We start from the raw sequence: 12,736 nt of genomic DNA on the forward strand, positions 1-12,736 counted from the left end.
CAAATTGACAATGAATCAAAAAGTGACAATGAGATTTAAAAAATAATCATCAGAAATCAACTGGCTCTTGGGGAGACTTGATTTGTAAAAGGCTGATTTGACTTCATATATCTGAATATTTGGATAAAATGACAGAGGTGATGAGGCAAATATAGTAGAACCAACTGGATTGTTATATAGATGGTGATATGGACTTGACTAGCCAAATTAACACCCCCTATGATGCAATGAAAGAAAGACAACTGGAACGAGAGTCAAATAATTATCAATGTCCCAATGTCTGGATTTAACTGAGGGTTAACACATACTTAAAAGAAATCAGAGACCTTTTGGGGAACTCTGGAGGAGACACTGCACATTCAGGAAGAGAAGCCATTGCTAGAGATGCTCCAAATTAAAATGAGGTCCATTTTAAACAGTTAAAATTTAACTTATTGGGCGCCCAAATTTGGCTGTATTTCTACCCATCATACCAAACAGATGAGCAGACATTTTTATTAGTTTTAGTTCTTGCAACTGGTCTCTTTAGGAGTTCTAAGGTATGACTTCTGATGTCAGCTGTGTCCATCTTCCCCTCCTCCAACGACCCCCCACCCATCACGCTAATTCAACCTTACGCAAACAAAAGAACACTTACACATTTAATTTTCCAATCATATTTTACATACATGTTCCTCTTTTACTATATTGAATTACAACTGGTAACAATCACATTGCTTCTCGTTGAATTATCCAAGAAACAGAACTATTGAAAGTTTCTCCTTTAATCATCTTTGTTGTCTACCCACCTATTAAAAGAAAATGTGGGAGTGGAGGCAGATTTACTAAAACAATGGGAACATTATATAAAATTAAACATACATAAATCAACAGCAAAGGCTTGAACTATACTGCGTTAGACTAACATTTATTGTATTGTGTGCTGTTTCCATCAGGCACCTAAAAATAATTAAAATTCACAAATGCATACCCCAAGATAAATTTAAATGAAAACTGAACAAAGCTTATGTTTGGGCCTTGCTATTATGAAGGGTTTATTTATTACCATTTTAATGCTAAAGACCATATTCCAACTGTGGTGGTACACTTGTCTCATCCAGATATCTTGAAGAGACATTTCTGGGATCAAACATCTGACAAAGTATAGAATTTCACTTTTTAAAATGTGTAATTGGCAATCTAAGCAAATGTAAGGCAAAATTTCTATATATTATGATATCAAAAAGTCAGCAAAATAGGAATTTGCCTGGAATGTGTTTGAAAACATCTAGAATTCCATTTAAAAAGCAGAAGTTTGCTCGCATATCTATTACATCAGGTTGTAAGATTCCAGATGGACACAAGCTGGTGAAAGGGGCTCATAAATGACAACTGAAATTTAAAGCAGAGAAGTGGCAAACATTATTTTTTTCGCAGGAGGAATGAGGAGAGGTAATACAGACTTAAAGAGTACAATTTTAAACAGAGTCCTGGGACTGTATACAAGGAACCTCAATTATCCGAATATCAGATTATCCGAAGGGGATCTCGAGGTTCCGATAGAAACATTTCGTCAAAAAGCTGTTTCAACCCTGATCGCACCTTTTATTAGACCATAAGACATAGGAGTGGAAGTAAGGCCATTCGGCCCATCGAGTCCACTCTGCCATTCAATCATGGCTGATGGGCATTTCAACTCCACTTACCAGCGTTCTCCCCGTAGCCCTTAATTCCTCGAAACAACAAAAATCTATCAATCTCGACCTTGAAGACATTTAGCGTCCCAGCCTCCACTGCACTCCGTGGCAATGAATTCCACAGGCCCACCACCCTCTGGCTGAAGAAATGTCTCCGCATTTCTGTTCTGAATTGACCCCCTCTAATTCTAAGGCTGTGTCCACAGGTCCTAGTCTCCTCGCCTAACGGAAACAATTTCCTAGCGTCCACCTTTTCCAAGCCATGTATTATCTTGTACGTTTCTATTAAGTCTCCCCTCAATCTTCTAAACTCCAATGAATACAATCCCAGGATCCTCAGCCGTTCCTCATATGTTAGACCTGCCATTCCAGGGATCATCCGTGTGAATCTCCGCTGGACACGTTCCAGTGCCAGTATGTCCTTCCTGAGGTGTGGGGATCAAAACTGGACACAGTACTCCAAATGGGGCCTAACCAGAGCTTTATAAAGTCTCAGTAGCACATCTCTGCTTTTATATTCCAACCCTCTTGAGGTAAGAGACAACATTGCATTCGCTTTCTTAATCACGGACTCAACTTGCATGTTTACCTTTAGAGAATCCTCGACTAGCACTCCCAGATCCCTTTGTGCTTTGGCTTTACTAATTTTCTCACCATTTAGAAAGTAGTCTATGCTTTTATTCTTTTTGCACTTGCTCGCGTTAAATTCCATCAGCCATTTCCTGGACCACTCTCCCAACCTGTCTAGATCCTTCTGTAGCCTCCCCACTTCCTCAGTACTACCTGCCTGTCCACCTAACTTCGTATCATCGGCAAACTTCGCTAGAATGTCCCCAGTCCCCTCATCCAAATCATTAATATATAACGCGAATAGCACCGAACCCTGCGGGACACCGCTCGTCACCGGCTGCCATTCTGAAAAAGAACCCTTTATCCCAACTCTCTGCCTTCTGTTAGGCAGCCAATCCTCAATCCATCCCTGCAGCTCACCTCGAACACCATGGGCCCTCACCTTGCTCAGCAGCCTCCCGTGTGGCACCTTATCAAAGGCCTTTTGAAAGTCTAGATAGACTACATCCACTGGGTTTCCCTGGTTTACAGGTACAACGATTAAAAACAAACTCGGCTCACAGAAATGCTGCCAAGAACAATCCTGGACAGTCCAGGCGCAGTCTCTAAATGACTGACCTCCCTCCCTCTCTCCCCCCACGCTTTCTACGCAGGGGTGAACCCTAAACCCAGTCTTCCCCAAATAATCTCTCCAACATTGTCCTGTACAGGGCAAAGATGGAACCTGTGAAAAAGTTGTGCGTGCGCGCTATTTGGAGAATTACTCCACAAAGTCTTCCTGTTGGTGTACAGTCCGACTGCCCCGGAGAGGTGGGATCAGACGGGCGGTGTGTGTGTGTGGGGGGGGTCAGAGAGTGGGTGGGAATGACAGGGGTGCAGGGTTGGGGCGGATGGAGGTGATTTTGGAAGGGAGATGGGGTTGGGAGTGGACGGGGGTGACGAGGTCTCGCACAGTGTGCTTTTGCCTAGTCTTCTGAACTGGGAGCAAACTTCACAGAAAACTGCAAGCCCCAGAGGAAATCAATTAACCAAATGATTGATTATCTGAACAAAATAGTGCCCGCTCATCATGTTCAAATAATCAAGGTTCCTCTGTACTTTTAGAAAGGAGAATATCACAACCTTTGATTAACTAGAATAATATAAGAGATGTAGTTATGTTATTCTTCATTCATTGGATGTGTGCAATGCTGTCTGGGTCAGCATTTATTACCCATGTAAACAAAACTATGACTTTTTAAAAAAAAAATGAAGAGAGGTTGAGACAGAGATATCAAGTAGTTTGTTCCAGACCAATAAAGTAAACAACTTGAAGTTTTGGGGTTTTTATTAAAGTTGGATCAATAGAAGCGAAACGAAGGAGTGAGGTCAAGCTCCCACAAAACCAGAATTTAAGTTTATCTTTCAGTAGCTGTTGAGATTTGGAAGCTGCTATACATCTCTCCCTGCTGTCGTAAAACACTGAAGTTCTCTCTCTCATGCATGCAGTTTCCTCTGTGTTTTTTCCTCCTAGATGTCTGACACGCAATGTTTCACAAAATCTATTTTACTGAATCTGCCTCCATCAAGGGTACGTTTATAGGATGTTACTATCTTGGACCTGACAATCAGTGGTAGCTAACATATAGCTGTATATTATTAATTTTTCCAATCAAGTTATTCAAATTCTTCTTCCTTTAGTTTGTATTTTAATGCTAATGTAAGAATGAAGTGTATTTTAATTCAAGCCAGGTAGTTTGACCAATCAAATCACAACCAGAACACAAAATCTTACACTTGCCTTTTAAAAATAATAAAAATTTAGGGTCTGGGCTATCTTCTTAATGTATTTTGGGGTGGTTTACTCTGGTCCATAGCACAAACTTATAACTGCCCCCAGAGAAGATGTGGTGGATTGCTGTCTGAAAACGTTGCGGTCCTTGGAGTGTAAGGACATCCATGGTGCTACTTACTTGGTGTAAGTTTAAAAGGTTGACAGTTCATTTTTAGGTATGCTTGGTGCTAGTCCTGGCATGCATTCCTTCACTGAACCAGGATTGATCTTCTGACTACGGGCATTCCAATAGGCGTTGGGATCACAGTGTGAAAGCAGTTCTATGGCTACTAAGGCCCACGGCACCTTTTGAATAACCAGTTTTGACTTGCTAAATCTGTTCTAAATCTCTCCCATTTAGGACAGTGGTAGTACCATATAATACAATGGACAGTATCCTTAATGTGCAGATACTAATTTGTCTCCACATGGACTAAGTGTGCTCACACCTTGTGATTCTGTCATGGACAAACGTACCTCCAGAAAGCAAACCTGCAAGAATAAAGATAAGACTGTTTTTCACTTTTGTGGGGTTCCGTTGTCACCTGCAGTAAGCCAGGTCTAGCACCAATGTCCTTCAGGACTCAACCAACTGCTGCTCAAAAATACATCCAGGAGTACATTTTGCACCTTGCCATCTTTAGTACATGCTTCAAGTCAAGTTCAACATGGAGAGTACTAATTTATCAGCTGGATTGGGGGGGGGGTTAAGAAGTGGAGAGTTAGGTGGTAGTCAGCAGGAGGTACTGGACTCAATGTTGTGGATTCCAGCACAACCCATATACGACTGTCTGCCATAGTGCTGCTATCTCTTCTTAATCTGTCCTGCCAGTGAAACAGGAAACATCTAGGGATGGTAATGCTAGTGTCTGGGACATAGTCATCTTTCAGAATCACAGATTCCAGAAAACATCAGGCTGTTCCTTTACAAGTGCGAGAGACAGCTTTCCCAATCTGGTTTCATTCTTTTGAAACTAGATGATTACAAATGAAACCTCACTCTATTGTGCTGAAATCCTCATAAGTTTTCCAATTGATTTATAATTTGGGAAAATTTGGATATGAATGAGATTTATCTTAGTCATGCTGTTCAAGTAGGGTGCAACATGCACGCTCATTTGAAGTAATCAGCAGATACATCCTGATAATAATCTTGACTCATCACCATCATGTCATTTCCTCAAATAAATCCATTTTTCAAACTGGCTAAATGAAGCTGGTTTGATTTTTCAATTTGCTTGAATCATCTGAATTTTGGTGACAGGTGGCAAACATAGCCAGCATTCAAAAGAAAAGCATAAAATGTACATTTGGTATTTGGCTGCACAGAAGCCTTCAGAGAATATACTGAAAATTTCAAAGATAGGCTTTTCAATTTGCAACCTTAGAAACCAAGAGATCATCAAAATTGCACCTGATTTTCTATTTATAAATTCTGACTCTCACCTGGCAAAGTAACAGCATATTTTTGTCTTGAACCACATCAAGCTGTGAATCTCAACTTCCACATTGTATATTTGTCAAAGCTCACTGCCATGTAACAATGTACAGTAATAGGGTAGGGGAATTGTTCTAGGTGAGTTACTCTTCAGAGGATTGGTGTGGACCTGTTGGGTCAAATGGCCTGCTTCCACACCACAGGGATTCTATGATTTTCTATGATTCCATGAATACTCTCTCAATATTCCCTAAACAACCTTACAGCATAGAGTGTTGTTAACTCCTTTAAAAAGAAAAAAACATTTTGTTTTTCCACAAGCAACATTTTCAAATTTTTAGTGCAGTTGCTGAGAATAATTGCTAATTTTTCATCTTGACCCAAATACTTGATTGTGGGTTGCCAGTTAATGCTTTTTCTTAGATCAAGTCATAGAGTCAGATGCACAGCACAGAAATATCTTCGGTCCAACTCGTCCATGCCAACCAGATATCCCAACTCAATTTATTCCCACTTGCTAGCACCTGGCCCATGTACCTCCAAAACATTCCTATTCATAAAACCATCCAGATGCCTTTTAAAAAGGTTGCTATTGCACTAGCCTCCAAAACTTCCTCTGGCAGCTCATTCCATACACGTAACACCCTCTGCATGAAAAAGTTGCCCCTTGGGTCTCTTTTATATATTTCCCCCTCACCCTAAACCTATGCCCTCTGGAATGCCTTTTTAAACAAATGTATATGACATCTTAGATTTCCAAAATATCTTCTTTCTAATAAAGTTAAAAATCACAAACACCAGGTTACAGTCTAACAGGTTTATTTGGAAACAGTAGCTTCCGGAATGTTTCGCCTTCATCAGGTGGCTATGGAATACAAGATTGTAGGACACAGAACTTATAGCAAAGATTTAGTGTGGTGTAACTGAAATTATATGTTGAAAAAGACCTAGATTGTCTGTTAAGTCTGTCATCTTTTAGAATGGGCATGTTGGGTTCAGTTCTTTTCTATGTAAATTCCAGAACTCTCTTAAAAGTTACATTCTCAAGTGAACTTTAACACTAGGGGCCATGTTGGCCCAGATAATGAATTGAAGGTGTTAGGTGCCCTGTATGAAGCTGTCTGTACCCCAATGTTCAGACTGATTCTAATCGTAAAAAAAGGATTTCCAGACTTTAACATGGTTGTGTGCAGTTTTTGAGCAAAATAAAATGTAATTCTGCAAGTACAAATTCACCCCAAACTTATACGTAGGTCTGCGCAAGAGGGGGGAAAGAGATGGGACGTGGTGGTATGATTGTCTGTGAGTGAGTATATGTAAGTGTGTGAGTGCGAGTGTAAAAGGGATAAAAGTCTCTGAGAGGGTCCATTTGACAGTATATGTGTGATTGTATGAGAGAGTGCTTCTACATGAGTGTCTCTGTCATCTGTAGGGAGTGTGTGTCTCCGTGTGTAGTGCAGTGAGGTCACCTGTAGTATGAAATGAATCCAAGGTCCTGGCTGAGGCCACTCCGAAATTGACTATCAGCCTCTGCTCAGTCACTTTACATTGTTGCCTGTCCCGAAGTCTGCCTTGGAGGATGGTCACTCATTCCCGGTCAAACATCCCACACCGCTGAAGTGCAGGCAAAGATGCCCTCAGGCACGGTACATTGGCGAGACCGATGTCTACGGCATCTACGGCAACAGATGAATAGACACTGCATAACCATCAACAGACAGGAGTGTTCCCTCCAAGTCAGAGAACACTTCAGCAGCCTGGGACATTCAACTCGGATCTTCAGGTGACCATTCTCCATGGCGGACTTTGGGACAGGCAACAACTCAAAGTGGCCGAGCAGATGCCAATAGCCAATTCCGGCACCTATGGGGGATGGCTCCAACCGGGACCTTGGGTTCGTGTCACATTACTGGTGACCCCACTGCACTATACACACACACACACAGACTAACACATTCCTACAGACCCATACACTCACGCAGACCCTCTCCCATACACCAGCTCTCTCTCATACACTCCCACACACATCCTCTCACAGACCATACCCCTTTACACTCTCACACATACACCCCGCCCCACCACACGCGCACACATTCATATGCACACAAATCCGTGGGGTGAATTTGTACTTGCAGAATTAAATTTTATTTTGCTCAAAAACTGAATAAATCCATGTAAGATTCTGTAAATCATTTTTTAGATTAGAATCAGTCTGAACATTGGGGCACAGACATTCTCACACAGGGCACCTAACACCTTCAATGCATTATCTGGGCCAACATGGCACCTATTATTAAAGTTTGCTTGTGAATGTAACTTTCAAGAAAGTTCTGAAATTTACATATGAAAGAACTGAAACCAACATGCCCATTTGAAAAGATGAGAGACTTAAATGAACAATCCAGGTCTTTCTCAATATATAATTTCAGTTACATCACACTGTAAAACTTTAATTGTAAATTCTGCATCCTACGATCTTATACTCCATAACTACCTGACGAAGGAGCAACGCTCCAGAAGCTAGTGTTCCCAAATAAACCTGTTGGAGTATAACTTGGTGTTGTGTGATTTTAACTTTGTACACCCCAGTCCAACATCAGCACCTTCAAATCATTCTTTCTAATACATGACATTGGTACTTACTGCTATTCTCTATATTTCTCAAAAAGATATGCTTTTTGAAAAAAGATGGAAAAAAATCACAATCTATCAGGTACACAAGATTGTAAATTTTAACGACTTGAAATGGACCTGCTCGAAAAAAAAATCATATTTCTTAAGCAAATCTCAATTTCTGAAATCAATGTTGCTGCTTATAATTATTTTCTTCAATATGTTGTTAGAGATTTTATCTTTAACTCAGAATCCCAAATACAGACGGTAAAATAATCAACTTGAGATATATCAGGTTATCTTCATCAACATTTTGAAAATGATATTATGTTGATCAATTTTCCACCACACATCTGCTCTCAACAATATTTGCTATATAATGCTGAATGTGCAAGGACATCCAATTTAGGACTGCCAATCAGACCTACAGCATGGTGTACTTTTGCTTGTATCAGAAATTACATGCACGTAGGACCCTGACCTTGACAGATTGAAAGAACATGTACACACACAACAAAATAAGTGTCAGTCACTCACCAGTTCGTTACTCAGAAGAATGCCCTGACTAATTATTCAATCTGTCTTGGTTTAAAACTTTAGTAAAGTCTGGCTGCTAACATTTTTTTCAAAATAGGTTGTTTTCGAGGGTTATGTCTCTGGAGTAGATGGGACTTGAACCTGGGCTTTCTAGCTAAGAGGTAGGGACACTCCCAATGCACCATAAAGGTCCGTCTGGCTCTTAACTATCAATCAACAATAACGGATGCATATTCCAAGGCAGTATATCTATAAATGAGCATTCTCCCCACATGCAATACAGTCATTTGTGTTTCCCTTCAATCTGTATTCATGCAAAATGTTGAATATGACATGAAAATGTATCTTTTTCCAACAAGACAAATTCTAGATCAACAAATGGCTATTAATATCATTCTTGGAATTTTGATTCGATCCATTTTTGTCACGTACCTGGGTACAGTGAAAAGTTTTGTTTTGCATGCAATACAGACAGACCATAGGGTAACAGAAGAGTGAGGAATACAACCTTACGACAGCACACAAGGTGCACAAAAACCAAGATCAACATTAGATTTAAAATTTGAAAGGTCTATTCAGAAGTCTAATAGCAGGGAAAAAGCTGTTCTTGATCTTGTTGGCATGAGTGTTTAATCTTTTGTATCTTCTGCCTGATGGAAGAGGTTGGAATAGATTATAACCAGCGTGGGAGGGGCCTTTGACGATGCTGGCTGCCTTTCTGAGGCAGTGAGAAGTGTAGATGGAGTCAACAGATAGAAGGTAGGCTTGTGTGATAGACTGGGCTATGTTCACAACTCTGTAGTTTCTTGCCGTTCTCGGTTGCTGAATCAAGCCATAGTGCATCCAGATAGATGCACCATACAAAGCATTTTATATAAAATTGGTGAGAGTGTCCTTATGGACATGCCAAATTTCCTTAGCCTCCTGAGGAACAACAGGAGGATTGTGCCTTCTTGACTGTTGTATTGCGGGTAGTCCAGAACAGATTGTTGTTGATCATCACTCCCAGGAATTGGACGCTCTCAACCATTTCCACCTCAGTTCTACTGATATAACTAGGGGTGTGCCCTCCTCCTTGCTTCTTAAAGTCGATGATCACCTCTTTAGTTTTGCTCACATTGAGGAAAAGATTGCTATCTTTACACCACATCACCAAGCCCGCTCTCTCTTTCCTGTATTCGGTCTCGTCATTGTTCGATATCTGGCTTACAATGGTGGTGTCATTAGCGAACCTGTAAATGGCGCGCAGATGAAACTTGACCATACAAATTGTACAGAGTGTACAATAAGGGACTAAGTTCACATCCTTGCGGGATGACAGTGTTGAGGATTGTCATGGAGGAGGTGCTGTTGCCTATCCTCACTGCTTGCAGTTTGTGGGTCAGGAAGTCAAGGATCTAGTTGCATAGGGCAGAGCCCAGACTTAGGCTGGGACTTTCGAGATTAGTTCAGTTGGGATTAGAGTGGTGAAGATGGAGCTGGAATTAATAAGTAGAAGCCTGAAGCATGTTTATTTTTATTATTCAGATGTTTCAGGGATGAATGTAGGGCTAGTAGACAAATTGTAACGGATCCAGGGTTGGAAGGCTAGAGTTGATATGAACGATTACTAACCCCTTGAAGCACTTCATAATTATGGAGGCCACAGCCACCTGGCAGTAGTCATTGAGGCATGCTGCATTTATTTTCTTTGGTGCCAGGATGATGGTGGTCTTCTTGATGCAGGTGGGGACATCAGATTGCAGTAAAGAGTTGTTAAAGATATCAGTGAATACTCCCAACAGTTGGTCCATACATGATCTGAGTTCATGGACAGGGACTCCATCTGGACCAGTTGCTTTCTGTGTGTTCTGTGGATTTCAAGACAGAGGCAGGTGGATACGGTGACTTCAGTGAGGCATTTTCCTTTAACAAACAAGGTCAAGGTTGGAAAAGCATTTAAATCTAACATTTCGTTGGAGAGCAAATGACTGCGTACTCCGGTGGTATTAACCAATGGATGCTGATACTGTTAAGTTTACAGCTGATGGAGTAAATATGCATGGCCATTAACTTTATTTTCAGTTCAGATAAATCTAAGATGAGGCAATTTTAAAAAATGTTAATTCAGAAGATTGATGAGTTTAGAAGTGAGTTTAGTTTCTTTTCTCTAGGAGGATTCAGAGTTATTCAGGACACAAGCAGGAGGATTAGTTCCTGAAATTTCAAAACAAGGAGAGTTTGAAGGTGATTGTACTGAGAAAGTTTAGGCTCTCAGATTTGTGAAGAACAAAGCTAATGTTGACAGATTTGGAAAGCACTCTTGCAACTGTTTCCATAGTCCACTGGAAAGAACCTGAAAAGGAGTCAGTTAAGCAGAATCCTCAGGTAGCATAATTTTGTATGATGAACTTTTGTTCAAAAAAATCTGTAGCTTTACGTGAATGTGTCTTAGGTTCAGTCCCACTTGATCCGAATATATATCATCCCTAATCACCACATTAATGTAGACAAAAAATAAATCCATCAAATATAATTCTGGAACCTGAATTATTCAGTTGTACTCGCAGTTGGAATCATAACAGCCCTGCTCAATATAAGATCTAACCTAAACTTTTTATTTAACATTTTGTTGGAATTGGGCCTGATCAGCAGCAAATGTAGAACAGAATCAGATGGCTACAGAGGCAACTCCTCACAGATTCTATCACTTGCAAATACAGCAGTAAGTTTTCACTTATTAATCACCCCAGGTTGAATTTTCCCCAGGTGTTTTGGTGGATTTTCATGGCAAATGTAGCCTAAGTGTATGAAGCTGCTCATGGAAGGTGACACATTTTTAGGAATTCTATTCCTTTCTCTCCATTTACTTCTTTTTTGTCACAATGAGTAGGTAATTAAATACCAAGTGACCATTTATTATCCACCCCAAAAATTTTCCTAACTGCACTCAAACTTAAGTACTGCCTCAAATAATCAATTCCCCTTACCTAAATTCTCACAGTACTGCACAACGTCCCACAAACATATTACAGAGAAACCTCGAGTATCTGAAGGACACGGGTGGGCAGAATTTCATTTAGTTAATTGAATTCTGGATAATAAAATGTCAGATAACATAGTTTAGCCTGATAATCCGATAATCATATACCGAATAATCCAGATTCCTCTGTACTTGCAATTCACCAGTATGTCCAAGACTAGTTTAGAGTGACAATGAACTTAAAAGGAGTCAGGAATACTTGTCGCACTCGTTAAAGGCCTTTGTCACTACTGCAATACCTCCAATTACTCCCTAGCAAGTGTATCCACCACCTATATTTTATCAAAAACTGTAAAATTTGGAAATAATCAGTAGGTCAAACAGCATTGTAAAGAGAATCAAAGTTAATGCTTCAGATCAATGACCCTGCATCTGAACACATTTCTCTAACTCAATTACTCAAAATCAGTTCACGAAAGACTGTTCTTCCCGGTTCTTCAAAACCTTTCCATACATTAAGATTTAATATAAACCACATTAAAACAGCACAATTACAATTCAGAGTCATCATAAAGCACTCATGGAACCTGACCTATTTTACCTTACAAGCAACATGAGAAATGCACTAGTAAGTTCTATTGAATTGTTGTGGACATGTTGCAGGTTGTGCTTCTGATGTAGCAGGCTCATTTGGGCATCTCATCCCACTTTCTGACACTCAGTATCTCTGTGCTTCTCTTACAGCCACTATCATCTTCCCAGTTAACACATTCCTTTAGATTATCATCCCAACTTTATTGAAGGCAGATCACTATCTCAAATTCCTTCTTCATACCAATCTATTGGCCGAAGTACCTCATATAATTTTCTTCCAGAATTTTAATATAAGACAAATTATAAAATTATGCTTTACAGATGAAAGCAGAGTAATCAAAATGTACCTATTTGGTTTTCCCAAAAAAAACCTGCCATTGTCATGATACTTGGTTAAAGATTATACACAATTTCAAATTTTACAATTACCATTGAACACTAGTCCTAAAGTACTTTGTTACAGCATAAATAAGAACATTCTTAAATAAATTCCAAGATTAATATACCCAAATCACAATTCAATAATCAAGACA

At 39.9% G+C, this 12,736-nt stretch overlaps 1 protein-coding gene across 4 annotated transcripts in view; it reads right to left on the reverse strand.

Moving 5' to 3' along the window:
* Nucleotides 1-12,736, reverse strand: part of epn2 (epsin 2) — a 71,077-nt gene that overhangs the window by 40,998 nt on the left and 17,343 nt on the right. The window lies entirely within an intron of this gene.

Source organism: Hemiscyllium ocellatum, chromosome 20 (genome assembly GCF_020745735.1).
Source record: "Hemiscyllium ocellatum isolate sHemOce1 chromosome 20, sHemOce1.pat.X.cur, whole genome shotgun sequence".
Taxonomy (NCBI): Eukaryota; Metazoa; Chordata; class Chondrichthyes; order Orectolobiformes; family Hemiscylliidae; genus Hemiscyllium; species Hemiscyllium ocellatum.